This window comes from Lepisosteus oculatus, unplaced genomic scaffold, assembly GCF_040954835.1.
Source record: "Lepisosteus oculatus isolate fLepOcu1 unplaced genomic scaffold, fLepOcu1.hap2 HAP2_SCAFFOLD_137, whole genome shotgun sequence".
NCBI lineage: Eukaryota > Metazoa > Chordata > Actinopteri > Semionotiformes > Lepisosteidae > Lepisosteus > Lepisosteus oculatus.
Window position 1 is genome coordinate 45220 of NW_027167686.1, and position 27281 is coordinate 72500.

Genomic DNA, 27281 nt, shown 5'->3' on the forward strand with positions numbered 1-27281 from the left:
CATTACTGGGGATATGGTATCAATACATTCCAGATGTTGGCATATCTATTCAGCCAAAAAATTATAATCGGAGTTGGGTCAATATTGCTGTTCCAAGATCCTGACGATAGATCTCCACATGGCTGAGGTCTGCGTTTGGGTCCTGGGGTAGGACTTTATGTATTTGTAGGATTAGGATTGTTTTATGTGTAAAATTGTAACTATCACTTGTACAAAAACATCAATAACACCTTGTTGTAACCGTGGAACGCACAATGTCATGGTAATGCATGCCTGTACATCTAAAAAGGAAAGATCTGCCCTGACATTGTATTTGTAAAAATAGACAGTCCTGATGTATGCCATATTTTATAAGGGGGGAATGAAGTAAGAGACAAGATGTTAAAAGGGTTAATAACTTAAGTCAGTTCTGCCTGAAAATTAGACTTCTAAGCAACAGGGGTTTATGGCAGGAAAGGGGGTTAACTGATAAGGATTCCGGATGCGAGCAAGGAACCCCCTGGGGGCATAATCTTAAACTGACCATTTAGCAAGGGCCTCTTAACTGGCCAAATACCATAACCCCCCCCCCCCCCTTACAATAACATCGAATGACGTCTGAAGCAGCAAGCAAGGACTATATAACCTAAAAGTTTGTACCGGCACATCGAACAATACTTCGGTTTTGTTGTTTCTTGCGGGAAACAAGACTTTGGCTTTATTGTTCCTTGCATGCAATAAACTCATCTGTTTTACTTCATCTCAGGATCAAGAACCTTATTCCTTCTGTTACAACAGGGCTTTCTCACGCAGTTTCATGGTTCTTGTAACCCAAATCCTACACTGGCCTGAAGTGCCCCCCCATTTCACAGCATTTGTCAGCTGATTTAAAATGTACCTAAAGGAGAAGCATTATTGAAGACCATCAATTACCAAGAGCTTTTGTCAAAGGTTTTGGTGGTCATTTTTAATTTTTAATGACCACAGAGCGCTGTGACCTCGGTTTTACATCTCATCCAAAAGACAGCGCCCTTTTACAACACAGCGTCTCCGTCACTATGCTGGGGAATTGGGACCCGCACAGACCTCAGGGTGAGCGCACCCCCGCCGGCACCATTAACACCGCTTCCAGCTGGAAGCTTTGTTTTTCCCTGTAGCTCATCCTCATCCGGGTACTGACCTGGCTCACACCTGCTTAGCTTCAGTGGGTTTTCAGTTGCGAGTTGCAAGGGGATGCAAGTGATGGAGCCGCTCGCTGCAAAAGCCACTGCATTGGCCGGGAATCGAACCCGAGCCTCCCGCGTGGCAGGCGAGAATTCTACCACTGAACCACCAATGCTCGGTGCCTGGGCTTTCAAAAAAGACGCTTTTTTGGTGCTCTGTGCAAAAAGCGTCGACATGCTTCCAGCTGCAAAATGCCATTCGCGGACGCTGAAGAATTTATTTCCAAGGCAGTGGGTACAAGCGATTTGGTGTTTTAAAACCACCAGGAACAGCAAAGAGGCGCGCTTCTTTGCTTGAGCCGGAACACAACGACAGGAGGTGGACAACGTAGTTGGCAGGATTCGGAGCTACGCGGGAAGAACCCAATGGATTTCTAGTTCATCGCCTTAACCACTCGGCCACGACTACAGCAAGCCCCACCGCCGCTGCGTTCTTGCTACAATCTTACCTGGATCGCGGGGCGCCGGCGGAAGCCTATTTCAAAGTCGTTCTCCGTTTCAAAAAAACATTTCCAAAATACAAGCCTTGCAGACAGACACGCCTCAGAGGACTTAAAGGTGGCTTCATATCGAAATGATAAAGTCTCCCCGTCCGGACATGAAAATGCCACTTTGTTACACACAAAAAAAGAATCAACAACAGAGAAATGCCCACAAGCACTTGAAAAGCCGCACCACGCCGCACTTGAAATAGCTCTTACATTAGTGGTAGACGCAGGAATCGCCTTTTTATTTACGCTCTTATCAAACTGTCAAAGGTTTGCTTTGCGAACGCTGCAGGACATCGCACAATCTCTTTTGAACGGGGACAAACAATTTCTTATGGGGCGCAGTAAGTACAGACGTTTAAAAAGCTCCACTCATGCCGACGATGCAGCATGAAGAAGCGCAACCTAACTTTTGACAGACAAAAGCCGGGCGCCGCTACGAGCAATATGAAATCAAACTGACAGCACACGGCGTTTCGCGCTGACTCAAAAGTGATCTCGACAGTCGCTGTTCTTTGCATAACGCCGAAAGAGCTAAAGAGCGTTTCTGTTGAGACGTAACAAGCTCGTTTCTTTCTACCATGATGTCACTATGACAAAATCTGTCTTTAAACACCTTGCTCAGTCTCTGACGAGACTGTCAAAAAATGCTTTCGCCGATTGTATTGCAAACCGGCGGAAGCGGGGTATTGAGAAAAGTTTTCAACTAGCAATAATCGCGCCTCGGCTAAACCTCACAGGCAACGATACTGCCACTGCGCAAAGCTGACGGTTGCTAGGCAACCGCGGGGATCCTATGGAAATCGTTATCGATCGTCTCATGGCATGTCGTTGCTGTAACGCTTCATATTTGTCGTCTTCTTCTTCTAGCTTGAGGTTTTGAAGAATTTCATGACAGACAAGGGCTCAGTCGGGAACAAACGGAGTTGTGAGAAAACCGTTGCTTAGTTTCAGCAGCAGAAATACAACCCTTTAAATACAAGATGACAGAACAATGACGAAGGGCATGCCGGGAGGAACTCATGCACTATAGAGGAAAGGGGGCGGGCACGTACAGTTCACATTCAAGCCACAAGTACTCTTCTCGGATTTTGCACTAACAAATCCTAACGTCTTGAAAGCATTGCAGCATGTTTGTGTCCCACTTCCCGTGGCTGCGGGACGACTGACACGAACGGACAAACACAATCTGTGGCGTTTAGCGTGACATAGTCTTGCAGGCATCGTGCTGTCTCACTGCAATACTATACCGCTGGAGGAAACAGTCCATCTGGTAATCAAATACAGCCTGGACAATAGGCTTGTATAGTGGTGTAAGCAAGATAAGGTTGTGATCTGATCTGCCAAGGGGGGGAAGGGCTGTGGAACTATATGCATCCTTAGCATTGGCATATAATAAGTCCAGTGTTTTGTTTCCCCCATCATTAATCGTTGCGCCTCTGTGAAAGGAAAGCTCTTGGGCAGTCTTTGAAACAGCTCGGATTTCTTATGGGGCGCAGTAAGTACAGACGTTTATAAAGCTCCACTCATGCCGACGATGCAGCATGAAGAAGCGCAACCTAACGTTTGACAGACAAAAGCCGGGCGCCGCTACGAGCAATATGAAATCAAACTGACAGCACACGGCGTTTCGCGCTGACTCAAAAGTGATCTCGACAGACGATGGTCTCTGCATAACGCTGAAAGAGCTAAAGAGCGTTTCTGTTGAGACGTAACCCATTGGGCAAAAGACGTATAATATACGTCTATTAAACGCATATCTTATACGTCTAAATGTGGTCTACAATTCGTCTAGAATGAAATTCTAATATACGTCTAAAGTAAAACGTCAATTATACGTCTATATTTAGACGTTCATTATACATAAATGGTTGGAGTTCTATTATACGGATACATTTAGAGGACTATTATACATATATGGTTGGAGTTCCGGATAACTTTAGAGGTCTATTATACGTATATGGTTAGAGGTCTATTATACGTATAACTTTAGAGGTCTATTATACGTATATGGTTAGAGGTCTATTATACGGATAACATTAGAGGTCTATTATACGTATATGGGTAGAGGTCTATTATACATCAAAGATAGATTTTATAGGTGTAGAAACAAGTAAAACAAGCCAATGATTAGGTTTAGAAATGTATTCTGAAAATACACATTCACACCTGAAACATATGTATTTCAAATTATACATTGTATACAATCAATCAACAATCAACATATGGGCAATAATCATAAAAAACACAACTAGTCTTAAACTTCAGCTACAAATTCTGGTAACATGGCAATATACAGTATAGTAATGACAAACACAAAACTAATTACATTAACACACTAACTCAAAACCACATTTTGATTCAAATATACATTTTAAAATGTACAACTTCTATATTTCCAAGAAAAAAATATTACATAAAATATAAAATATTACAATGGAAGTTAAGACGATTTTTGTCCACTATTTGCAAACCCTGTCTAATTGTCCTAACAGTTAGAACCAAAAACCTATTATTTTCAGAGTCCAGATCTCTTGGCCCCCTGCCTTGCATATGCATTCTTCAAGTAACACATTGCGTGCTCCTTTATTTCTTTTTCTGTTGATGTAGGGTGGGACTTCAGCACCGCAGCTAGGAGAAAATTATATAATATTACTTCCCAAATAAATGATGATTAATATCTTCTTTAGTATAATCTAAAAAATGAACGGTTTACTAAGCTCAAAGCTGAAATAAATGTATAAAATTTGGCTTGCATCATAGAAGTTGAGCAATAAAGTCTGTCCTAATTAATGAGTACCCAAAGTTTGAAAGTACAACATAGAATAAGAATAAGAGAAACGGCAAAACGATTTTGTGTCATCTTCCCCATTCACACTATTTTATGTGCCATTTTTTTGCTTATTCACATACTATTTTAATCAAAATAATATTAAGAAAGATCTGTATGTATTCAGATAGTATTATTATTGTTCATACTTACTCGTCAAAAGAGGATTGCTGAGATATTTTCGGATATACTTCTACGTTTGAAAAACGTGTCCAAAATGGTGACCAACGAATACTAGCAATGCATTGTGGTATATAACCGGAAAATATGCTGGGTTCGATATTTTCTCAACGTATGCGTTTATTAATGTTGTCGATATTATGGTTGAAATTTAACATTGATAATACATCGCTGCTATGAGCTGATGTGCAATTTTAACGCATGCAAATATTAAGGATCGGTCACTGTTGTATGGTATTATATATAATGACATTATGGAATAGGATGGGGACAGGCCTGGCATCACGGGGGGAGGGGGGAATGTCGCCCCTTCAGTTTTGGGCAAAAAGTTTTACCTAACTTAATTTGCACCCTAAAAAAATAGTTGTACTTTGTCAATGGTCAGACAACACTAAATGACACGAACAGTCACTCAGTCTGTTTGATGGGCAGAAGGGCTATCCGTCCAGGAACTGCGCATATTATTGAGTGTCAACATTACGATCCTGTTTGCTCAGGTGGACCGATTCCTTGCAGTAGTTTATCATTATACTTAAAATCGTTATATAACTAGGACTAGTTATAGCAGTCTGTGCTTTCTGTTGGTTTTACAACATTTTTTTCTTAACGATTCAGAACGTCCATGTAGCTGCAAAAATGAACGCTTATGGTACTTTTCGCTCCAGGCAATACAAACCTTGAGAGTGACGAAAAATGTGAAACTGAACTTCATCGCAAATACCAGATTGCTAGTCGTTATCTTCTATCATGAAGCACTAATCAATGGCATAGCTGCAAGATTTCATTTGGGTAGCTGCACCGTACAGCTCCGTTTCAACTGAAATATCACTCCCCCCTCAGAATTTCAGACACCCCCCTACAGATTTTTCCTCGGGCACCGCGCACTGATGGGGGACTTTTGTCAAGAAAATAAAAATAGAAACTCTATAGGCACTCAAACATTTTACTGTTTTTTTTCAGGCAGGTGGCAAGACCCCCTCAGCAAAACCCTTGTATGCCAAGCTGTGGGCATTGATTCGTCGAATATACGTATATTTACGGCGAAATTACGGCTATATGTATATATACGTCGCCTCGACGTATAATCAACGTCGAATTGCAACCGTAAAATCGACGACATGAATAAACGCATATATAACGTCGAAAAAACATCTAACACAGTGCCTGAGGCTTTTTACTGTATGTATCGTGTGTGCCGCAACTAGGAGTATACGGCACTCTGCACAGTGTACGAAGTAAATTATTTTCGCAGTAATTAATTTATTATATTTACTATATTTATTATACACGTGTAAATTAATTGCTGCGAAAATAATTTACTTCGTACACTGTGCAGAGTGCCGTATACTCCTAGTTGCGGCACACACGATACATACAGTAAAAAGCCTCAGGCACTGTGTTAGATGTGTTTTCGACGTTATATATGCGTTTGTTAATGTCGTCAATTTTACGGTTGCAATTCGACGTTGATTATACTTCGAGGCGACGTATATATACGTATAGCCGTAATTTCACCGTAAATATACGTATATTCGACGAATCAATGCCCACTGGGAACAAGCTCGCTTCTTTCTACCATGATGTCACCATGACCAAATCTGTCTTTAAACACCTTGCTCAGTCTCTAACGAGACTGTCAAAAATTGCTTTCGCCGATTGTATTGCAAACCGGCGGAAGCGGGGTATTGGGAAAAGTTTTCAACTAGCAATAATCCCGCCTCGGCTAAACCTCACAGGCTACGATACTGCCACTGCGCAAAGCTGACGGTTGCCAGGCAACCGCGGGGATCCTATGGAAATCGTTATCGATCGTCTCATGGCATGTCGTTGCTGTAACGCTTCATATTTGTCGTCTTCTTCTAGCTTGAGGTTTTGAAGAATTTCATGACAGACAAGGGCTCCGTTGGGAACAAAGAAACCCGTTGATTCTTTTCAGCAGCAGAAATACAACCCTTTAAATACAAGATGACAGAACAATGACGAAGGGCATGCCGGGAGGAACTCATGCACTACAGAGGAAAGGGGGCGGGCACGTACAGTTCACATTCAAGCCACAAGTACTCTTCTCGGATGTTGCACAAACAAATCCTAACGTCTTGAAAGCATTGCGGCATGTTTGTGTCCCACTTCCCGTGGCTGCAGGATGACTGACATGAACGGACAAACACAATCTGTGGCGTTTAGCGTGACATAGTCTTGCAGGCATCGTGCTGTCTCACTGCAATACTATACCGCTGGAGGAAACAGTCCATCTGGCCATGAAACTCATTTGAACGTCTAGCTACAGCAACTAACAATATCATGATTTATTCAGGATGTGTGGAATCAGCACGTCCCGGAGACAGCTTCCGAAATCGTGAGCATTCTCTGGTGGTAGGGGCGTTCAAGATGACACTCAGGTGGGAGGTAAAGTTTAGTGTTTGAGGATTTTTTTTGAGTTTTTCATGACCTGAATGTTAATTTTTGCTTTTTTTGACTACAGAAAAATAAGGACTAAACACTACTTGTTTAAACTTCAGTTATAATTGAAAGAAAAAAAAACGATTTTTTTTAGGTTTAAGAATTTCGATATGAGTAACACTGGGAAAAGAAAAGAAAGTGCTGGGTCTTCGAAGGAGAAGTCTAAGAAACCTCAATCGTATATGTATAGCACTACAAGAAAATTGATGGCAACTAAAGGGAAAAGTGAAGCAGCTGGAGGGGACGTGGAAAGAGTGCTGGAGATGCGCTCGTACGCGAGCGTTCGCAGCCCAAGTGAGACTCAGCTGCCAGAGGAAGAGCCGGAGTCCCTGCCCAGCACACCTGTGAAAACCCCGGCAGCCAAGAGGGAAAGGGGCGACCTGACGCTGGAGGAGCTCCAGACCAACATCTTCAACATGATGGCACAGAGCATGGGTGAGCTGAAGGAAATGATTTGATCTAATACAGTCGCAATCGAAAGTCTTAAAAAGTCCATGGACTGTGTGTTTAAAGAGGTTGAAGACTTAAAGAGTGAAGTAAAAGTTCTTAAACAAGTAAATACCAAACAAGAAAAGCATATTAAAGAACTTGAATTGAAAGTGAACGATGTAGATAGATACCGTCGATGATGGAATTTAAAATTATTTGGAGTTAAAGAGGAACGTGATAAGGACCTTGTTGCAACAGTGAAGGGTATCTGTAAAAGGACCCTGCCGGACCAGGAGGACGTAATATCGGCCATTGACTTTTTTCACAGGCTCGGGAGAGCGAACATGTCTGGGCAAGTGCGCCCCAGATCGATTATAATACAGTTCACCAAGAGGACGGCGAGGGACATGCTGTGGCGAGCGGCGAGGGGGAATGAGTATTTGAATGGGAACAAACTGAGGTTTGCAGAGGACCTGTCTGCCGCGGACAGGAGTACCAGGAACCAGCTGTGGCCCCAGGTTGAAGCTGCCAGAAGAGAGGGGAGGAGAGCCTACTTTGTGGGAGCGAGGGCCTTTGTGGACGGGAAGGAGATTTGCTCCCAGTGACTGCTCAGTTAATGATTATGTTTGGTTATATTTGTTATACCAGTATATACTAGTGTTTCTTTAGTGTTAGTTTGGAATGGTGTAGTTAAGTGTTAAGGACTGTTATAGTTCTGGTTCTTTGAAAAACTCAATAGTTTAGACAGTCTTAGAGTTAGTTATTTGCTTTTGTGTATGTCTTTTTCATGAATGCCAGAGGTACTCGAAATGTTGTTAAAAGAAAAACTGTGTGCTGAGTTTTATTTTTTACAGGAAACGCATGCATGTTGAAACTAAAGTTTATAAATAATTGAGAAATATTAAAGCAAGGAAAATATGATACGTGTAAAATATACAATTTGATCACATAATTACTTAATTACCTCTGGTAGTTAAATGCTTTTTTCTGCTGCGTTTCTTTTCTCTTGTACATGACTCTGATCCTCTTGTTGTATTTGTATTTGTAAATTCTATGTTTAATAAAAAAAAAATTAAAAAAAGCATTCTCTGGTGGTGTCCTGCAGGCTTCCTGTGGGTGTGCGTTGGTGGTATAGTGGTGAGCATAGCTGCCTTCCAAGCAGTTGACCCGGGTTCGATTCCCGGCCAACGCAGTGGCGAATGTTTTCAAATGCTGTCATGAGCCTTGGATTGTGACTAGCAAAGCGAAGCCTTTTGAAAGAGCTAAAGCACTGAAAAACGGAATTGAGGGAGAATCTTACAGGGGATTCTGAGCGGTGTCTGCATACACGCAGTCCGATACGGGTGCTGAAAGCTTGAGCTACTCTCAATGTCATGCTGGCTTTCCCCGGAGTAAATCTGTTACATTGAAAGAATGCTTCTCGCAGGTTCAAAAAGGGACCCTTGTTAATTGGAGAAATCAATGATTTCGAATGAATTCTGTATGTGTTAAAAGACAGCTATACACAGAAAACATGCAGGACACTGCTCATGATGTTTCCCGAGCCGAAACACAGTGCGTTTTTTCAAGCCATCTGACAAAGCCCGCCCACTGAAAACTGCAGCAGATCGTGTAAAGACGTTCAACTTTGTAACTACTGCACGCACAGGAAGCAGAATAAATTCCTCTTTTCAAACTGTCAAAGGTTTGCTTTACGAACGCCGCAGGACATCGCACAATCTCTTTTGAACAGGGACAAACGATTTCTTATGGGGCGCAGTAAGTACTGTTACTGTCACTGCTCGATACCGACGTTGGCCTACTATACCATGTTCAGCCACTGCTAGAAAATGTACGGCTCTAGCACCGGAGCAAACAACAGGAGGGCCAATGTCGAACAGGCACACGTGTCAAACATGGAGAGCGATGAGAATGGGATTCGAACCCATGCCTGCAGAGCACAATGGATTAGCAGTCCATCACCTTAACCACTCAGCCACCTTGTCGACGAAACTGGGCTGTCCGGACATGGGTTGGCGCGCTCCAGATGATCTTTTTTTTTTTTTTCCCCACGTACTCGAGGGTCATTTTCCTGTTCCACATGTGATTTCAACATTTTCCTTGGGAGATGTCAAGCCAGCAAGCCACTGCTGTGGTTCAGTGGCCAGTGTGGAGTTCAGTGGCCCTGTTGTACACAGAAAGCACATTGAGCTCCTTGGACATGAAAAGTTCCAGATAAAAGCCATTTGTCATCCTTTCTCTTGGTGTCGATGTTGCTATTGTATGTAAAGGTGGCAACTTGCTCAGCGAGCAGGCGGAGCACACACCGAATGCAGATGTGTCTGAGTGGTGTGTCCAAGTGGCTGCAAAAGGACAACACTCCTGGGGCGCCGTGGCTTAGTTGGTTAAAGCGCCTGTCTAGTAAACAGGAGATCCCCGCCTACGGCTAGACTTAATTAAAGGCAAGTATTCATTTCCTGTCTTTAACGCGACTTGTTTTTCTTAAAATGGATGCAACTTGCAAAACATGAAATACAAGCCTTGCTAATCAGCGCTAGCGGCTGGCAAAAAAAAGGAGTCAGCTATTTTTTTTTTCTTTAACCTTAACCCTGCTAACGGAGAAGAGTTAAACGACCGAGTCTATGCAGCTTAAACGGTGCGCAAGTCGGGTTCTTAGCTGAAAGGGTGGTAAATCACGCTCACCCCAGTCCTTAATCTTTTAAAGAGGATACAAAATTGAACCTAGTCGCCACATCACATACATCCTGTTAAATGATAAAAAGGTAACATCTATCCTCGCTCCAGAGTAAATCTCACGTTGAGGGCATCTTTTTTTTCACTTTACCGTGAGTCGGGCTCGGCTGCACAGAGGAGAGAGCAGAGCAATGAGGTCACAGGGACAGGGGAGTCACACGCTGGCGGTTTGAATACGCGGAAGATCACTGAGGGATCCACAGTATGTGGACCCTCCGCTCGCCATCAGTCCACACTCCGGACTCTGAATCCTGCCATCCGAGTTAAGATCTCGGCGGAACCTGAGGCGCAGTTCCTTCTTAAAACGTAATCTGGTGAGCATTTCTAGAATCGCACTTGTATATATGCAGCCTTTAATGTGTTGCTAGGTTAAAATTGATGACTTCTTGTATTTCAGTAGGCAACTGCCCTCTTGATTTTGGATTTAATTTCTTTATTACAGGGGCGCTTTTATGAAGACAGAGTCATGTTCAGGTACTTTGCTTGATGGAGGAAGCTCATTTCGGACTCTGTGATCTGCTCACCTGGAAAGGTCTGCTGTACTACTAAAAGAGAGAAGTAGGGTCTGGAAGAAGGGACAATTTTATGATGCTTTGGAAGATAGTTTTTTTTTCTTATACTGAAAATGAAAAGTAGTTGTTTCTATATGGACTCAGTCTTTGGAATTTGTATATTTATACATTTCAGTGAACCCTCAGCCATTCCTTCTGTATTGTAATTCAATTTCTCTTTTAAAATTCCTTCCCCACTTCTAGGACCTGCAGTTGCTGAACTCCACAATGGCTTCTATTGGAAAGTCTGTGACTGAGACCATTATTTATTTAGGAGCAATGAGCAATTCTTATATAAATGCAATAAAATCATTATGCTCAAACTATGAGAGAGAATTTTAAGGATAATTTAAGAAATCAGTCTTAGCTTGTTTCTATACACAGATGGTATTATTTATTTTCAAAGGAAACCCGTGAGGATTCCCCTGGTGTGCAAGATGTGCCTGAATACTTTTGATCAGCTTCCTGCTCACTTCAAGAGGGCGTGTATGAAGCACGCCACGGCAGAAGAGATCAGGTGGCCTCTCAACAGGCGAGGGAGGACATGATGAATCACCTGAAGAACGGGGTCATCGTGGATTACCACAGAATAGAGATCAAAGGACACTTTGTGGGCTTGAAATACAAAGAAAATCATGTTCTATGGGACAAGATAAATACAAAACTTAAGCTTTTATTTTAATTAGATTTATTTATAAAGCATAAACAATCATTTATTACATTAATATATGTGAAAATAACATTTTAGTATCATACGTTTAGTATATTTAGTCCCTAATGCTGAAAGAAATGATCATAGAACATGACATCTAACCTTACCTGCTGTGTTTTTAATCCCTATTGCTCAATGCACGGTGAAAGCATTGCATACATATGTCTGACAATGAGGAATGGGCCCCTGAGACAGTCATTTGCCTGTTTCACAAATGATCGTATTTTACTAGAGATTCTGTTTGGGATTCAGATGTGCATTCGGACAGCAATCCCTTTCAAGAAATGATATGTTCTGGATGAGGTCAAAGGTGCTGGAACACTGTATTTAGGATGTGTTTGCAGAGACTGTGTGTCTCCTGCTTCAACGCAGTGAGAAATAGATGTGCTCCTGTAATTCATTGGTACATGCCCAGGGCAGTAAGCAGTCTGAGGATTTATTTCCAGACGGCATAGAGCAGTGAAGCAGTGAAGTAGTGCAACACACTGGATCATTATATTATTAGAATCTATTCTACTTAAATTATTACATTATACACAATTTGAGTTCATTTTAAAAAGTAAAAGGTAATGAAAGGAATGCATTTTCGTAAGAAAGATAATACCGATATGCATGTGATAATCTTCCTTATATCATGTAGTGCGTCATTTGGACACTTTGTGGGATTGAAATACAAAGAAAATCATGTTCTATGGTACAAGATAAATACAAAACTTAAGCTTTTATTTTAATTAGATTTGTTTATAAAGCATAAGCAATCATTTATTATATTAATATATGTGTGTAGCGGCGAGGCTTATTAATAAGGCAGAATTAAGTGTTCTGAGCCTTCCCAAATGAGGCCCCATTTCTCTGTTCATCTCTGTGGTGCAGCCACAGAGAGACTATTCATGCAGGGTGATTTAAGGTCCTAGGACAGCTCCCAAAGGGGGATGCACTTAGCTAAGCCTGGCTATCATGATCAATGGTCATCCATTGGCGCCTTTCTGTCTAGGGAGTGCCAGTTGGACATCTGGACTGCATTACTAAGTGTCAGGACTAAGTGACTCATATCTCACCTTGATCAATCAATCAGGGACTGGTAGGGTCGAGTAACCCACGTGGGACTCTGATGCCCATGGAACTTTCAGCCAATCAATGAGCTGAAGTTCCTCCAGGTAAAAACAGGCAACACAGAGAGCCTGTGAGATTCAGTAAGATTCAGAAGGGAGGATTCAGAGGATTCTGTGAACAATTCTAAAGGGAATTCAAAGGAGAATTCCAGGGCAGGGCGGCCCAGGAGCAGAAGGCTCCCAAGGGCAGGACATTCTCGCAGCGCGCCTCCTGACCATCCTGAGACTCAGCCCGGACAACCACGGAACGGCCAGTGTGTCCGAGTGCCAGAACTTTCCTTTGTTCTAAGAGTCTAGAGCGGAGGTTGCCAGAGAATAACCAGAGGATCCACCCGAGGTTAGCACCAGCAGCAGGCCTCGTGAACAGGTCGGAACTGTGGACAGCTGAATCACTATTCAGAACTAGCTCTTCATCAGAAACGAACCGGTCCTCTTCCTGACTTGCTGGGACCCACAGTCATCTTTTCTCCTGTGCACAAACTTTGCTAGTTAAAGCCCACAGTGAGCATCAGCAGCGCAGCGTCGCAAGCCGCACAGCACAGCCTGGCACGGAGCCAGAGAGCGCGGATTGGACAGCAACAGCCTGCAACTGTTTCTTTGTGCCCGCAGGAAGATCTGAATCCCCAAAGATTGGATGAGTATTCAACTTCAATGCATTGGAGCTCGAGAATTCAATTGTTATCCCAACCAGTTGATATCAATTTAATTCCTAAGAGTTATGTACTTGTTTGAGTATCTAATGTAGAAGTTATAACCAAGTTCATTAACGAAACGGTCTTAATGAATGATATACTGAACGTATGTCCTCTTGATATGTGTAACACTTCGTAACTGACTGAATATATATCTTTTGTATTCTGATAACCCTCTCGATAAGATCTGTTAGGTTTACATGCATATTTTATGTATTAATAAATGTATCCTCGTGTATTAGTACCTGTGTGTGCGCGTTGTTTGAGTTATGTCACATGGTTGGATTCTAAAGCCATCAAAAGAATCAACTTTGTGATTTACTGCTACAATTAATAATTGTCTCAGTAAATGCCCAAACCCTACAGAACTGGTGCCTTCAGAGAGCCACTACATTTAATTTTGCTATGGCAACATTACATATTTGGCATCCCTGAGCCGGTTTTCTTACATGTGAAAATAACATTTTAGCATCATATTATTACATACAGGTCTCTAGCTTCAACACAGTGATATATATATATACTCAGTGATTTATTGGTACATGCCCAGGTCAATAATCAGAATGAGGATTTATTTCCAGACGGGCTACAGGTAGTGTTGTGAAATACTTCAACACACTGGATCGCAGATTTAGACCCCCTGCACTCTTACTCCTTAAAAACCAAAGAAATGAAGATATGTAGCAATCACATTGCAACAGGGCTGACAGTGACTTAATGCTTATACTAGTGGACTTCTGGTACCTTTAGGGTACGGTGTTCCCTGAAGGGCTCTCAAACCCCACATTTCAGATGCCTAGCTGTTTTGCTGATGTGTTGCACCTCAGAATTACTTTTAAACCTTACCTCTGGTATCTTTAATCCCTATTGCTCAACGCATGGTGAAAGTATTGCATAAATGTGTCTGAAAATGAGCAATGGGCACCTGAGAGACTCATTTGCCTGTTTCATAAATGATCATATTTGACTAGAGATTCTGTTTGGGATTCAGTTGTGCATTCTGACAGCAATCGCTTTCAAAAAACGATACATTCTGGATGAGGTCAAGGTGCAGGAACACTGTATTTAGGATGTGTTTGCACTTATTCTGTGTCTCTAGCTTCAACACAGCGATATATGTATATGCTCACTGATTTTTTGGTACATGCCCAGGGCAATAATCATTATGAGGATTTATTTCCTGATGTGCTAGGGGTAGTGTTGTGAAATACTTCAACACACTGGATCGCAGGTTTAAACCGCCTGCACTCTTACTCCTTAAAAACCAACAAATGCAGATATGTAGCAATCATATTGTAGCTGACACTCATTTGCCTGTTTCACAAATGATCATATTTTACTAGAGATTCTGTTTGGGATACGGATGTGCATTCTGACAGCAATCTCCTTATCGCGGCTTTGCCCTTCTTGCCTCTTTGGACAATATCTCCATCTTGTGGTCGTTATTGGTAATGTCTAGACAACATCTCCATCTTGTGGTCGTTGTTGGTAATGTCTTCTTATGCCCTTTTTTATTTTAATTCTCTATTAGTTGATTCTAGAATCTCTACAATGGAGATGAAAACATCAGTTTTATAGCAGACAATATGACATTATTTATAGTCCAATTAGAAACTTATTACCCTGTTTTTAACATAATAACAAATTAAAATTGATTAAAACTAAGTTTGGAACACCAGGGAACATAACAAATGATTTTTAGGAAAACCATGAGGTTCTCTGTGTCCAATGCCTGCAAGGGGAGAAAGCTAGAATCCTTTGATTTTTTCAAAATTTGAAAATAAACATCATATAACAACAGCTTTCATTCCTAGGAGTGAAAAATAACCATTTGTGAAGACATAGTAGTTTCTAAAACACTACAATAAAGTTAAAAACATCAGTTTTATATTACATTATTTTTAGTGAAATTAGTCATTTTTTGCACTATTTTTAATAAAATATCTAATTAAAAGTGATTAAAATTAAGTTTGGAACAACAAGGAACACAAAAAAAAAAGATTTTTAGGAAAACCATGAGGTCCTCTGTGCCCGATGCCTGCAAGGGGAGAAAGCTAGAATCCTAAAAAAAAGTTTTCATTTCTAGAGCCTAAGAGGAAAACAAGACAAATGTATATCTCCAAATAATTTTATGTGCTTCAGAAGAGCCCAGGAAAGTTTTTTGCATACATGAAACCACGCCCGTTTGCACATAAGCAGACATGGTTTACGCTCTTACCAACGCGATGGAAAGCAAAACAAAGCAAAGCAGAGCAAAACAAAACGAACAATCGAAAACCCTCACGTCCCGCACTTGCATATAACGCCGTTACGTGCCCAAGCGGTATTGTAGTCATCCTAGCACTGCACCCCGGGGCGTAAGGTATATGGGAACGAGCACACGCCACGAATCGTCTCGAATCACTCCCTACAGCTGTAAGGCGCCTTGAAGCGTGCACCCCCAACATTCTTCTTTGCGCATCTGTGAAAGGTAAACTCTTGAGCAAACTCTGAACCAGCTCTAAGGAAACTAAACTGATTAGACGTTACTTTGACTCATCTTTTTACTCTCAGTGCTGGATTGCTCAAACTCCAGCTAGGGTTAGGTTTAACATTCCCACGCTACTTAGACACTTTGTTTACACTCAGTGCTGGATTTTGGGAACTTCAGGACGAGTGGGAATTTTCTCCTATCTGTCAATTCTGTTTTGTTTTGGAGACTCTTGGCTGCCTATATTGTACAGTGCAGCGTGAAGGAAACATTTTCCAAAACTGTGTCAGCTCAAAAGTTGTAAGAAAACCTCTCCAGCTGCTTTACCTCTCTTCATTTTTGTCATTTAATGTGACAATCGATGTATAACTGGAGCCTCACATATGCAAATGGTGAGGCTCCAGTTCGACACCACTTTACAGTATATGACAAAAACATGGCAGACTGTGCCGGACCAGCTGGTAACTTCCGCTTATTTTGACCATATTAAACATTGGAAATCTTCCCACTTGCATTTGTGACACTTGATTTTGGCTCCACCTAAGACACTCTTAAATCTTCAAACACTTTTCTCTTCTCCCGCAACACTCTTGTCTGTCGGCACTGTGTGGCAGCGTTGCAGGACAACCCATCTCACCACGGAAAGGAACCTAACAGCTTTGGTAAGAGAGGAGAAAAGGACATGGCCCATACGGGGCTCGAACCCGCGACCTTGGCGTTATTAGCACCACGCTCTAACCAACTGAGCTAACCGGCCTCGTGACAGTGCCCCTCTCTGTGCTGCAAAAAATCGAACTCAGGGAATTTCTTTTGTCCTCCTTTGAATAGAAAGCCGTGTAATTCAGTGTACGGGCTTTCTCATGCAGTTTCATGGTTTCACAGCATTATTCAGCTGATTTTAAATGTACCTAAAGGAGAAACATTATTGAAGACCATCAATTACCAAGAACTTTTGTCAAAGGTTTTGGTGGTCATTTTTAATGACCACAGAGCACTATGACCTCGGTTTTACATCTCATCCAAAAGACAGCGCCCTTTTACAACACAGCTTCTCCGTCACTATATTGGGAGATATGGACCCGCACAGACCTCAGGGTGAGCGCCTCCCCGCTGGCCCCATTAACACCACTTCCAGCTGGAAGCTTTGTTTTTCCCTGTAGCTCACCCTCATCCAGGTACTGACCTGGCTCACACCTGCTTAGCTTCAGTGGGTTTTCAGTTGCGAGTTGCAAAAGTTGGGATGCAAGTGATGGAGCCGTTCGCTGCAAAAGCCACTGCATTGGCCAGGAATCGAAACCAAGCCTCCTGCGTGGCAGGCGAGAGTTCTAACAATGAACCACCAATGCTCAATGCCTGTACCTTCAAAAAAGACGCTTTTTTGGTGCTGTGTGCAAAAAGCGTCGACATCTACTTCCAGCTGCAAAATGCCATCCGCGGACGCTGTGAATTTATTTATTTAGACACTGCTCAGAATCCCCTGTAAGATTCTCCTTCAATTCCGTTTTGCAGTGCTTTAGCTCTTTCAAAAGGCTTCGCTTTGCTAGTCACAATCCAAGGCTTGTGACAGCATTTGAAAACACTTGCCACTGCGTTGGCCGGGAATCGAACCCGGGTCAACTGCTTGGAAGGTAGCTATGCTCACCACTATACCACCAACACATGCCCGGGGGAGCCCTCCAGGACACCACCAGAGAATGCTCACGATTTCAGAAGCTGTCTCCGGGACGTGCTGATTCCACACATCCTGAATAAATCATGTTATTGTTAGTTGCTGTAGCTAGACGTTCAAATGAGTTTCATGGCCAGATGGACTGTTTCCTCAAGTGGTATAGTATTGCAGTAAGACAGCACGATGCCTGCAAGACTATGTCACGCTAAACGCCACAGATTGTTTGTCCGTTCGTGTCAGTCGTCCTGCAGCCACGGGAAGTGGGACACAAACATGCTGCAATGCTTTCAAGACATTAGGATTTGTTTGTGCAACATCCGAGAAGAGTACTTGTGGCTTGAATGTGACTGAGCAAGGTGTTTAAAGACAGAGACTGAAAACTGTTAAAGGATGAGTCAAAGTAACGTCTAATCGGATTAGTTTCCTTAGAGCTGGTTCAGAGTTTGCTCAAGAGTTTACCTTTCACAGATGCGCAAAGAAGAATGTTGGGGGTGCACGCTTCAAGGCGCCTTACAGCTGTAGGGAGTGATTTCAGACGATTCGTGGCGTGTGCTCATTCCCATATACCGTACGCCCCGGGGTGCAGTGCTAGGATGACGTACAATACCGCTTGGGCACGTAACGGCGTTATATGCAAGTGCGGGACGTGAGGGTTTTGCGTTTGTTCGTTTTGTTTTGCTCTGCTTTGCTTTGTTTTGCTTTCCATCGCGTTGGTAAGAGCGTAAATAAAAAGGCGATTCCTGCATCTACCACTAATGTAAGAGCTATTTCAAGTGCGCCGTGGTGCGGCTTTTCAAATGCTTAACAGGATGATTTTGCATGCACACGTGCTTTCATGCAGTCGTGTGTGCAACCATGTCTGCTTACGTGCAAACGGGCGTGGTTTCATGTATGCAAAAAACTTTCCTGGGCTCTTCTGAAGCACATAAAATTATTTGGAGATATACATTTGTCTTATTTTCCTCTTAGGCTCTAGAATTGATAACTTTTTTTTCATTTTTGGCATTTTTCATCATTTTCCAGAAAGTGGTTGCAAGCCCGATATCATGCGAAGAAACTTCAGGATTCGGGGATCAGTCAATGGATTTTCTTCAAAGTTGGATTTTTGCACTCTGTGGACCAAGAGATGTTGTTCTATAATGTTTTTTTTTTTTCAAATTTAAAAATATCATTTTTTCATGGAGCTTTGAATGTGATGGATTCACCCTCCTTTAGCCAGGACAGAGCTCCAGGAGCCTGGGTAGGATTCTAGCTTTCTCCCCTTGCAGGCACCTGGCACAGAAGACAATATTTTTTTCCTTAAAATCTTTTTTTTTGTGTTCCTTGTTGTTCCAAACTTAATTTTAATCACTTTTAATTAGAGATTTTATTAAAAATAGTGCAATAAATGACTAATTTCACAAAAATTAATGTAATATAAAACGGATGTTTTCAACTTTATTGTAGTGTTTTAGAAACTAATATGTCTTCAAAAATGGTTGTTTTTCACTCCTATGAATGAAAACTGTTGTTATATGATGTTTTTTTTTTCAAATTTTAAATGATCATTTTTTCATGGAGCTTTGAAGGGGATGGATTCACCCTCCTTTAGCCAGGACAGAGCTCCAGGAGCCTGGGTAGGATTCTAGCTTTCTCCCCTTGCAGGCACCTGGCACAGAAGACATCATTTTTTTCCTTAAAATCTTTTTTTTTTGTGTTCCTTGTTGCTCCAAACTTAATTCTATTCACTTTTAATTAGAGATTATATTAAAAATAGTGCAATAAATGACTAATTTCACTAAAAATACTAAAAGTAATATAAAACGGATGTTTTTAACTTTATTGTAGTGTTTTAGAAACTAATATGTCTTCAAAAATGGTTATTTTTCACTCCTAGGAATGAAAGCTGTTGTTATATGACGTTTATTTTCAACTTTTGAAAAAGCAAAGGATTCTAGCTTTCTCCCCTTGCAGGCATCGGACACAGAGAACCTCATGGTTTTCCTAAAAATCATTTTTTATGTTCCCTGGTGTTCCAAACTTAGTTTTAATCAATTTTAATTTGTTATGTTACAAACAGGGTAATAAAGTCTTAATTGGACTATAACTAATGTCATATTGTCTGCTACAAAACTGATATTTTCAGCTCTATTGTAGAGATTCTAGAATCAACTTATAAAGAATTGAAATGAAAAAAGGGCATAAGAAGACATTACCAACAACGACCACATGATGGAGATATTGTCTAGACATTACCAACAACGACCACAAGATGGAGATATTGTCTAGACATTACCAACAACGACCACAAGATGGAGATATTTTCCAAAGAGGCAAGAGGGGCAAAGCTGCGATAAGGTAAAATCATTTTTTGAAAGAGATTGTTGTCAGAATGCACATCCGTATCCCAAACAGAATCTCTAGTAAAATATGATCATTTGTGAAACAGGCAAATGAGTGTCAGCTACAATATGATTGCTACATATCTGCATTTGTTGGTATTTAAGGAGTAAGAGTGCAGGTTTAAACCTGCGATCCTGTGTTGAAGAATTTCACAACACTACCTCTAGCACATATGGAAATAAATCCTCATAATGATTATTGCCCTGGGCATGTACCAAAAAATCAGTGAGCATATATATATATATCACTGGGTTGAAGCTAGAAACACAGAATAACTGCAAACACATCCTAAATACAGTGTTCCAGCACCTTTGACCTCATCCAGAACGTATCATTTCTTGAAAGGGATTGCTGTCCGAATGCACATCTGAATCCCAAACAGAATCTCTAGTAAAATACGATCATTTGTGAAACAGGCAAATGACTGTCTCAGGGGCCCATTTCTCATTGTCAGACACATGTATGCAATGCTTTCACTGTGCATTGAGCAATAGGGATCAAAAACACCGCAGGTAAGGTTAGAAGTCATGTTCTATGATCATTTCTTTCAGCATTAGGGACTAAATATACTAAACGTATGATGCTAAAATGTTATTTTTACATATATTAATGTTATAAATGATTGCTTATGCTTTATAAACAAATCTAATTATAATAAAAGCTTAAGTTTTGTATTTATCTTGTACCATAGAACATGATTTTCTTTGTATTTCAAGCCCACAAAGTGTCCAAATGATGCACCTTTGACCTCATCCAGAACGTATCATTTCTTGAAAGGGATTGCTGTCCGAATGCACATCTGAATCCCAAACAGAATCTCTAGTAAAATACGATCATTTGTGAAACAGGCAAATGACTGTCTCAGGGGCCCATTTCTCATTGTCAGACACATGTATGCAATGCATTCACTGTGCATTGAGCAATAGGGATCAAAAACAGAAGGGAAACAGACATGGAAACCAACGAGGATGGGATTTGAACCCATGCGTGCAAAGCACAATGGATTAGCAATCCATCGCCTTAACCACTCGGCCACCTCGTTAACAAAACTGGGCTGTCCCAACTGGGTTGGCGCGCTCCAGATGATCTTTTTCTTTTTTTTCCCTCGTACTCGAGGGTCATTTTCCTGTTCCACATGCGATTTCAACATTTTCCCTGGGAGATGTCAAGCCAGCAAGCCACTGCTGTGGTTCAGTGGCCAGTGTGGAGTTCAGTGGCCCTGTTGTACACAGAAAGCACATTGAGCTCCTTGGACATGAAAAGTTCCAGATAAAAGCCATTTGTCATCCTTTCTCTTGGTGTCGATGTTGCTATTGTATGTAAAGGTGGCAACTTGCTCAGCGAGCAGGCGGAGCACACACCGAATGCAGATGTGTCTGAGTGGTGTGTCCAAGTGGCTGCAAAAGGACAGCACTCCCGGGGCGCTGTGGCTTAGTTGGTTAAAGCGCCTGTCTAGTAAACAGGAGGCCCTGGGTCTGAATCCCAGTGGATAACCGCCTACGGCTAGACTTAATTAAATGCAAGTATTCATTTCCTGTCTTTAACACGACTTGTTTTTCTTAAAATGGATGCAACTTGCAAAACATGAAATACAAACCTTGCTAATCAGCGCTAGCAGCTGGCAAAAAAAAAAGAAGTCAGCAATGTTTTTTTTCTTTAACCTTAACCCTGCTAATGGAGAAGAGTTAAACGACCGAGTCTATGCAGCTTAAACGGTGCGCACGTCGGGTTCTTAGCTGAAAGGGTGGTAAATCACGCTCACCCCAGTCCTTAATCTTTTAAAGAGGATACAAAATTGAACCTAGTCGCCACATCACATACATCCTGTTCAATGATAAAAAGGTAACATCTATCCTCGCTCCAGAGTAAATCTCAAGTTGAGGGCATATTTTTTTCACTTTACCGTGAATCGGGCTCGGCTGTACAGAGGATAGAGCAGAGCAATGAGGTCACGGGGACAGGGGAGTCACACGCTGGCTGTTTGAACACGCGGAAGATCACTGAGGGATCCACAGTATATGGACCCTCCGTGCGCAATCAGTCCACACTCCGGACTCTGAATCCTGCCATCCGAGTTAAGATCTCGGCAGAACCTGAAGCGCAGTTCCTTCTTAAAACGTAATCTGGTGAGCATTTCTAGAATCGTACTTGTATAGATGCAGCCTTTAATGTGTTGCTAGGTTAAAATTGATGACTTCTTGTATTTCAGTAGGCAACTGCCCTCTTGATTTTGGATTTAATTTCTTTATTACAGGGGCGCTTTTATGAAGCCAAGGGACCAGGGAGCTGCCCCAGTACTGGGATGGCCAGTTCGAAATCATAGAAACTATTGTCAATTCCAGTCCCATGTCAGTGCGAGCAGGGATTTTGACATCTTGTTTTGCTATGTTCTGCACCAACAGGCAGGTGGCTCGGCCATTCCGTTCCAGTCTGGGGGTACAACAGACTGCTAGGTTCAGTCTGATAAACTGAGCTGATGGTTGGAAGAAAACCATCTCAGCGTCCATTCTCTGTCCCTTCTTTAGGACAAGGCGTACCGGAAACCCTGCTGTTGACGCAGGAACGATCAGGTCCGATTTGTTTACTACCTGGCAGGCCTGAGGAATCGTCTGACCTGACCGAATGTTCTCGGGGTCACCGCTTAGAGAGTGGGCATCTGGGTCTACCCGTTTCCACAGCACACTGTTTACTGTGTCCAGCTGGGCGCCCAGTCGAACCAATAGGTCTGCACCAATGCAGACCGAATGGGTCAGCTGAGGTGCTACCTGGAAGTAGTGAGCAAACTTCCTTTTTCCGATGGAGATGGAAGCTACACAGCTTCCTTTGCTCCAAATGGACCTATGAGGTGGGGGTGCCCACCACAGAACCTGTGACTGCGTCACCAGGGTCACCTGACAGCTTCGCGACAGGTCCTCGAACAGACCTTCACTGATTATGGACTTCTCAGAGCTGAGGCTAAGAATTACATCATCAACCTGCACTTCTGCCACCTGGACCCCCTCCCACCACCATGGGGTGGTAGTCCTGGACCCCCTGAGGTACCAGGGTGCACAGAAAGGACTCCCATTCATTACCGGACAGGGAGATCCACTCTTCTTCAGGGATGAAAAGGGGGTGTGCTTTACCTGGCGGGTCAAGCAGCTGCTCGGAGCACTGCTCCTGTAGTTGGGAGACCGTGGGAGTGCTGGCCTGGGCAGGACTTCCCTGTAGTTTTGGAAAGCAAGAAGAGACATTTATTCTCGTCCAGAGGAACCAGGAGGAACCTCCAACTCAGCTATAGTGTTCAGTGGGCACTGTGTGATCACAGCATAACCACTGAATCCCCCTTTTTGCTGTGCAACAGGCTTAGGGTTTTTGACCTGAGCCCACAATTTTCCACGCTGGCAGTCCACCAGAGGCTCCAGCCTGTCAAGCAGGTCTTGGCCAATGAGTAGTGGCTCTGTTTTTAACCTAGAGATGTAAACAGGATGCACCACGTTCATTGGCCCGAACCTAAGTGCCACCCACACTCGGTGTGTGATCCTGGCATGATCCTGGGTATAGCTGGAAATATCTATTTTACAAGGTTCTACCTTAAGTCTGATGCCTTTTCCTTTCGCTACTCGTTTGAGCTCGCTGAGTAGATCGCCTGACATCAAACTAATTTCAGCCCCAGTGTCAATCAGTGCTTCTCTATCTAAGACGTTTTCAAGAGAAACCTTGATATAAATACGCCTTGCTTTGCCTTTCTGGCTGAGATTCCCTAAGAATTGTTGGAAGCCTGCCTTTTCTTTGACTTCAGGGGCGGGGTCAGCGCCCAACTCAGAGTCACAGCCTTCTTCCAGGCAGGAACCCTCCCACCCAATCAGATAGACTGAGGGAGGGGCTTGGGACGGATCCCCGCCTCCTCCAGTGAGAAGGGGCGTGGTCCCCCTAAGCTCATTCACACTTCTGGCATTCGGTGCGGAAGGTTTACCCTGTCCTGATCTCTCAGGCAGGGCTTGTTCAAGCCTGGCCAGGCGGGCTGCAGTCGACTCCCTTCGTCCAGTCTTATGATAGACTCTGCCTGAGCCCTTGCCTTCCCCGTAGCGCTCACGGCGGCTCTGACGCTTAGTGCGGTCCTGCCTGCCTATTTTGCTCGTAGCGGCGCCCGGCCTTTGTCTGTCAAATGTTAGGTTGCGCTTCTTCATGCTGCATCGTCGGCATGAGTGGAGCTTTTTAAACGTCTGTACTTACTGCGCCCCATAAGAAATCGTTCGTCCCTGTTCAAAAGAGATTGTGCGATGTCCTGCAGCGTTCGCAAAGCAAACCTTTGACAGTTTGAAAAGAGGAATTTATTCTGCTTCCTGTGCGTGCAGTAATTACAAAGTTGAACGTCTTTACACGATCTGCTGCAGTTTTCAGTGGGCGGGCTTTGTCAAATTGCTTGGAAAAACGCAGTTTCGGCTCGGGAAACATCATGAGCAGTGTCAGCACAGAGAGGACCACTGTCGTGAGGCCGGTTAGCTCAGTTGGTTAGAGTGTGGTGCTAATAACGCCAAGGTCGTGGGTTCGAGCCCCGTACGGGCCAGGTCCTTTTCTCCTCTCTTACCAAAGCTGTTAGGTTCCTTTCCGTGGTGAGATGGGTTGTCATGCAACGCTGCCACATAGTGCCGACAGACAAGAGTGTTGCGGGAGAAGAGAAAAGTGTTTGAAGTTTTAAGAGTGTATTAGGTGGAGCCAAAATCAAGTGTCACAAATACAAGTGGGAGGATTTCCAATGTTTAATATGGTAAAAATAAGCAGAAGTTATCTGCCGGTCATGGCACAGTCTGCCATGCTTTTGTCATATACTGTAAAGTGGTGTCGAACTGGAGCCTCACCATTTGCATATGTGAGGCTCCAGTTATACATCGAGTGTCACGTTAAATGACAAAAATCAAGAGAGTTAAAGCAGCTGGAGAGGTTTTCTTACAACTTTTGAGCTGACACAGTTTTGGAAAATGTTTCCTTCACGCTGCACTGTACAACATAGGCAGCCAAGAGTCTCCAAAACAAAACAGAATTGACAGATAGGAGAAAATTCCCACCCGTCCTGAAGTTCCCAAAATCCAGCACTGAGCGTAAACAAAGTGTCTAAGTAGCGTGGGAATGCTAACCCTAACCCTAACCGGAGTTTGAGCAATCCAGCACTGAGCGTAAAAAGATGAGTCAAAGTAATGTCTAATCTGATTAGTTTCCTTAGAGCTGGTTCAGAGTTTGTTCAAGAATTTACCTTTCACAGATGCGCAAAGAAGAATGTTGGGGGTGCACGCTTCAAGGTGCCTTACAGCTGTAGGGAGTGATTCGAGACGATTCGTGGCGTGTGCTCGTTCCCATATACCGTACGCCCTGGGGTGCAGTGGTAGGATGACATACAATACCGCTTGGGCACGTAACGGTGTTATTTGCAAGTGCGGGACGTGAGGGTTTTTGTTTGTTCGTTGTTTTGCTCTGCTTTGCTTTGTTTTGCTTTCCATCGCGTTGGTAAGAGCGTAAATAAAAAGGCGATTCCTGCATCTACCACTAATGTAAGAGCTATTTCAAGTGCGGCGTGGTGCGGCTTTTCAAATGCTCAACAGGATGACTTCGCATGCACGCGTGCTTTCATGAAGTCGTGTGTGCAACCATGTCTGCTTACGTGCAAACGGGCGTGGTTTCATGTATGCAAAAAACTTTCCTGGGCTCTTCTGAAGCACATAAAATTATTTGGAGATATAAATTTGTCTTGTTTTCCTCTTAGGCTCTAGAATTGATATTTTTTTTTTCATTTTTGGTATTTTTCATCATTTTTCAGAAAGTGGTTGCAAGCCCGATATCATGCGAAGAAACTTCAGGATTCGGGGATCAGTCAATGGATTTTAAAACACATCCTAAATACAGTGTTCCTGCACCTTTGACCTCATCCAGAATGTATCGTTTTTTGAAAGGGATTGCTGTCAGAATGCACAACTGAATTCCAAACAGAATCTCTAGTCAAATATGATCATTTGTGAAACAGGCAAATGAGTCTCTCAGGTGCCCATTGCTCATTTTCAGACACATTTATGCAATACTTTCACCATGCGTTGAGCAATAGGGATTAAAGATACCAGAGGTAAGGTTTAAAAGTGATTCTGAGGTGCAATAGATCAGCGATACAGCTAGGCATCTGAAATGTGGGGTTTGAGAGCCCTTCAGGGAACACCGTACCCTAAAGGTACCTGAAGTCCACTAGTATAAGCATTAAGTCACTGTCACCCCTGTTACAATGTGATTGCTACATATCTTCATTTCTTTGGTTTTTAAGGAGTAAGAGTGCAGGGGGTCTAAATCTGCGATCCAGTGTGTTGAAGTATTTCACAACACTACCTGTAGCCCGTCTGGAAATAAATCCTCATTCTGATTATTGACCTGGGCATGTACCAATAAATCACTGAGCATATATATATATATCACTGTGCTGAAGCTAAAGACCTGTATGTAATAATATGATGCTAAAATGTTATTTTCACATATAGTAATGTAATAAATGATTGCTTATGCTTTATAAACAAATCTAATTAAAATAAAAGCTTCAGTTTTGTATTTATCTTGTACCATAAAACATGATTTTCTTTGTATTTCAAGCCCACAAAGTGTCCAAATGACGCACTACATGATATAAGGAAGATTATCACATGCATATCGGTATTATCTTCCTCATTAATATGCATTCCTTTCATTACCTTTTAATTTTTAAAATGAACTCAAATTGTGTATAATGTTATAATTTAAGTAGAATAGGTTCTAATAATATAATGATAAAGTGGTGTTGCACTACTTCACTACTTCACTGCTCTATGCCGTCTGGAAATAAATCCTCAGACTGCTTACTGCCCAGGGCATGTACCAATAAATTACGGGAGCACATCTATATATCACTGCGTTGAAGCAGGAGACACAATCACTGCAAACATCCTAAATACAGTGTTTCAGCACCTTTGACCTCATCCAGAACGTATCATTTCTTGAAAGGGATTGCTGTCCGAATGCACAGCTGAATCCCAAACAGAATCTCTAGTAAAATACGATCATTTGTGAAACAGGCAAATGACTGTCATTCCTCATTGTCAGACACGTATGCAATGCTTTCACCGTGCATTTAGCAATAGGGATTAAAGACACCACAGGTAAGGTTAATTCTAAAATATTGGACTCATATTCTTATGATGGCAGACATGATGCTGCTTTTAAAACCGGGGTTAATGGACATTATATGACTGTCAATTCTGTTTTGTTTTGGAGACTCTTGGCTGCCTATGTGGTACAGTGCAGCGTGAAGGAAACATTTTCCAAAACTGTGTCAGCTCAAAAGTTGTAAGAAAACCTCTCCAGCTGCTTTAACTCTCTTCA

The 27281-nt window shown here is 42.5% G+C and overlaps 8 non-coding genes across 8 annotated transcripts; 2 read left to right on the forward strand and 6 right to left on the reverse strand.

Annotated features, from left to right (window-relative positions):
* Nucleotides 1-1247: 1247 nt before the first annotated feature.
* trnag-gcc (transfer RNA glycine (anticodon GCC)) lies at nt 1248-1318 on the reverse strand. The gene has a single exon. It is a non-coding gene; the product is annotated as a tRNA-Gly (tRNA).
* Nucleotides 1319-2315: 997 nt separating this feature from the next.
* Nucleotides 2316-2457, reverse strand: LOC138226457 (U4 spliceosomal RNA). The gene has a single exon (XR_011184551.1). It is a non-coding gene; the product is annotated as a U4 spliceosomal RNA (small nuclear RNA).
* Nucleotides 2458-6321: 3864 nt separating this feature from the next.
* On the reverse strand, nt 6322-6463 carry LOC138226458 (U4 spliceosomal RNA). The gene has a single exon (XR_011184552.1). It is a non-coding gene; the product is annotated as a U4 spliceosomal RNA (small nuclear RNA).
* A 2246-nt stretch (nt 6464-8709) lies between these two features.
* On the forward strand, nt 8710-8781 carry trnag-ucc (transfer RNA glycine (anticodon UCC)). Its single transcript has one exon. It is a non-coding gene; the product is annotated as a tRNA-Gly (tRNA).
* A 7761-nt stretch (nt 8782-16542) lies between these two features.
* On the reverse strand, nt 16543-16616 carry trnai-aau (transfer RNA isoleucine (anticodon AAU)). The gene has a single exon. It is a non-coding gene; the product is annotated as a tRNA-Ile (tRNA).
* Nucleotides 16617-17446: 830 nt separating this feature from the next.
* trnag-ucc (transfer RNA glycine (anticodon UCC)) lies at nt 17447-17518 on the reverse strand. Its single transcript has one exon. It is a non-coding gene; the product is annotated as a tRNA-Gly (tRNA).
* Nucleotides 17519-20870: 3352 nt separating this feature from the next.
* trnas-gcu (transfer RNA serine (anticodon GCU)) lies at nt 20871-20952 on the reverse strand. Its single transcript has one exon. It is a non-coding gene; the product is annotated as a tRNA-Ser (tRNA).
* A 3433-nt stretch (nt 20953-24385) lies between these two features.
* On the forward strand, nt 24386-24459 carry trnai-aau (transfer RNA isoleucine (anticodon AAU)). Its single transcript has one exon. It is a non-coding gene; the product is annotated as a tRNA-Ile (tRNA).
* The last annotated feature ends 2822 nt before the right edge of the window (nt 24460-27281 follow it).